General features: G+C 33.8%; 1 protein-coding gene across 1 annotated transcript in view; it reads left to right on the forward strand.

Moving 5' to 3' along the window:
• The first annotated feature begins 2,271 nt into the window (after positions 1–2,271).
• LOC106463894 (calcium-activated chloride channel regulator 1-like) overlaps positions 2,272–4,038 on the forward strand; it is a 28,674-nt gene continuing 26,907 nt past the window's right edge. The window contains exon 1 of the mRNA XM_013923973.2: positions 2,272–2,433. The gene's annotated coding sequence lies outside the window, so the exon portion shown is untranslated. The remainder of the gene's footprint in view (positions 2,434–4,038) is intronic.

The following is a 4,038-nucleotide window of genomic DNA, read 5'->3' on the forward strand; positions in this document are numbered from 1 at the left end:
ACCCATCTGCCATTTTATTATCCAACTCACTAAATGATCAAAATCCTTTTGTAAATCAGCAGCATCCTCTTCACAGCTAGCAACACGAAATACCTTAATATCATCAGCAAATTTAAGTGTTTCATTGACTATTCCTTCATCTATGTAATTGATGTAAATCAAATAGAACAAAGGTCCTAATACTGAGCTCTGTTGTTGATTTTAGTGCAAAGCTACACAAGGGACTATTTTCGCCCTGTACACTGTGAGGAATCGAACCTCGGATTTTAGCATCGTAGGTTCGTTATCTTACCGTTGACTTGCTGGTATAACATGAATGTTTCTGTATTTTGAATGTCTGGAGATTGAAGATTTTATTTTATAAGCAAAAAATATATAAAAGTTGCAAAGCTTCTGACTTATTGTAATGGCACTTAATGGAAAACTGGGTCAAAAGTGTTTTCTACTCTGCCCCTACCCCTGAATAAGACAAGTCCACCAGTCGAAAGCGCTAGAGTTTCATCGGAATTTTTTAAGAGTTATCTACCAACTTTCTGATCCTACATTATAGTTTGACTTAAATAGTACCTTACTAGCAATAATGTTTTGTGCGAGATATCCTGGGTTCGATCCTACGACGGAAGATGAAAAATCGGGATTACCATAGTGTCAAGATAATAAATAAGATCTACAATGAAAGTTTTGGACAATAGTATCTTCTTAATTGTTACACACAGACACAGTTCATATAACGTTCAGTAATATTTTTCATTATATTACATTTATCTAAATTATTGTAATTAGAATATTTACATTTTGTCTATTTATTGCACGACTTTTTTATACATTTTTTACCTTCATAAACACTAGTTTTTGCTGGACTATGATATCTGTATACGATTCTATATGCTAAATAACACTTGTCTTAGTATTTTATCTCGTATATGGGCTTTCATTGGTAACGACGCCGTTAGGGAGAATACGAGGGTATGTGTATTTTGGGATTATAGCCGAAAACGTCGTTACGACGTTACAGCGAAGTTACCTAGCTAATAAATTAATGCATTATGGGTGAAAAGTTTTACCTTTGTACAAACCTCGGGGCCAAGACGATTCGTTTGGACACCATTTAGAAGTTGGTAAGCCCAACAGTTTGGGAGAAGGGGTTTTCGGGAAATCCCCGGGTTCCCAAAGGGGTTGGATGAAAAGTTTTACCCCGGGAACGAGGCGATTCGTTTGGTACCACTAAGAAGTTCGTGCGACCAGCGGTTTAGGAGTTACGTGACACACAGACAGACACTGGATCTTATAGATATCAAATTAGCTATATTAAGTACTGGGTTAATTTTTAGTTCTCATTTATGATTAGACATTGTTGATAAATATTGATTGTAATAAAATGAAGACACAAGTATCAACAGTATTGGTTATGTAGTGACTAACTGACCGTAAAATTTAAACTGTGTGACTTTTGAATAACGTTAGGAGATTGAACCGTAATGTCATTTAATTATGGGCTACCGTTCTAATGGTCTAATATTCATGAAGAAAGTAATGAATTAATATACGCCATTTATGGGGCATTATGATAGGAACTAAAATATGGAAAATTACAATTCTTAGATCCTTGTACATCTTTGACGATATTCTTAGTTCCTTGTACAACTTTGACGATATTCTTAGATCTTTGTACATCTTCGACGATGTTCTTAGATCCTTGTACATCTTTGACGATGTTCTTAGATCCTTGTACATCTTTGACGATATTCTTAGATCCTTGTACATCTTTGACGATATTCTTAGATCCTTGTACATCTTTGACGATATTCTTAGATTCTTGTACATCTTTGAGACGATATTCTTAGATCCTTGTACATCTTTGACGATATTCTTAGATCTTTGACGATATTCTTAGTTCCTTGTACAACTTTGACGATATTCTTAGATCCTTGTACAACTTTGACGATATTCTTAGATCCTTGTACATCTTTGACGATATTCTTAGATCCTTGTACAACTTTGACGATATTCTTAGATCCTTGTACAACTTTGACGATATTCTTAGATCCTTGTACATCTTTGACGATATTCTTAGATCCTTGTACATCTTTGACGATATTCTTAGATCCTTGTACATCTTTGACGATAAAGCATTTTGTATGAAACTGGTACACACAAACTCGAGTAAATTAAACCTTTTTTGGTCCACAAGAGAGCGCTTCATAGTTTTGTTGTTTTTACATAGAGATGTATGTATTGATCATACTTTAGTAAGTTTTTGACTCGGAGAAGCCCTTTTCTGACGGGAAGGAAACGTCGTGTCTTGATCTACATATGCTTTCCTGTCGTACTTGATATTCTGTGAAATATTAGTTAAAACTAGTGACAATTATACTTGTTAGGCGTCCAGTAAAAGTAATAGTTGTTGTATACACAACAAAGACGTCAAGTCAAGTAAGTTATCTGTAACTAACCAACGTGTTTTTAATGACTTGTAATAATAATATGATGTTTAGTTTTTAACAGATTATTTCACACATTTAATATTTTCTTCTTTTCACACCAAGTTTTAGATCATAAATCTGTAGTCAAATGAAGTTTATAGAAACCACACATTTAAAGATATCTCTGTTTTACTATTATTCTAGTGTTTTATTTCTAATTTTATTACCTGCCCGACTTACGGCCATTTTTTGTGAACAAATGCATTATTAGTGCGAGAAATATTAAAATCAAACATTTTGGAGACAAGTTGATAGACGTTGAGGAAAAGGTGGGGTAAAATATCCAGATTAAGATAACATAGTTATTGGATTCAACCGCACTGGATGTGACAGAACTACTCAACGAACTTCTATGGACGTTTCAAAACTACCTAACGAACTAAGATTCAACTTCTACAGATGTTTCAAAACTACCTAACGAACTAAGATTCAACTTCTATGGAAGTTTCAAAACTACCTAACGAACTAAGATTCAACTTCTATGGACGTTTCAAAACTACCTAACGAACTACGATTCAACTTCTACAGATGTTTCAAAACTACCTAACGAACTAAGATTCAACTGTAATGGATGTACCAAACGAACTACGATTCAAATTTAATGCATGTGCCAAAAATATCTAACGATAATAGTGATTATTTCAGAAAATTGCCAAAAACCTGAAGTACCTGGATATACTTTGAAATAATAAGAAATAGGTTCAATTTTAATGCACATGTCAAAAATATCTAATAAACTAAGATTCAATTTTCATTGACGTGCCAAAACTAACTGAAGAACTAAGATTCAATCCTAATGGACGTGTCACAACTAACAGATTGAGATTCAATTATAATGAATGCCTCAAAACTAACTAACTGAAATTCAGTCTTAACAGATTTGCCAAAACCGTCACAACGAGAATAGTGATTATTTCAGAAAATTGCCAAAAACCTGAAGTACCTGGATATATTTTAAAATAATAAGAAATAGGTTCAACAAGAGTTGAGGTAAAAAATCTTATTTGATGTCAGAGACGCTGTATATAATTAACTTCCAATAACTTTGAAACAACTCAATTCATTAATTCTGTCTTCAGTTACTCAAACAATTTAATGCGGTGATATTTTAAAGAATTCCGATCAGGTGAAATGCCTAATCAGCGACCAACTGGTTTTTGATAAAATTACAGGATTTATCTGTAGCTGAAAACCAAACTTAATAAACAAAACATATTCAGGCTTTCGTTTACATAAATGAATTATACAGCAATAAACTAATGTTAAATACCTGATGTAGGCTAGAGGTTATAGCTATGTGAGTGGCGATCTAATCCAACTAAGGGACGCAAACCGTGAATCTTTGGATACACAGACGAGGTACGCTAACCGCTAGGTCACACCAGGCCCCCTGTTTATAAGTAGCTTTTAGCTAAGTTAAATAGGCGTATTGTCAGAGGCCTTTTTGAACACTTTATCAATAGCTGCTTTAATTACAGGTAGGAAGCCTACACACATAATAGTTTAGATTATGTTTGTGCTTTATATTAATGGAGTCTTTGGTTTGCTAGCAGCG

Source organism: Limulus polyphemus, unplaced genomic scaffold (genome assembly GCF_000517525.1).
Source record: "Limulus polyphemus unplaced genomic scaffold, Limulus_polyphemus-2.1.2 Scaffold1511, whole genome shotgun sequence".
NCBI classification, from domain to species: domain Eukaryota; kingdom Metazoa; phylum Arthropoda; class Merostomata; order Xiphosura; family Limulidae; genus Limulus; species Limulus polyphemus.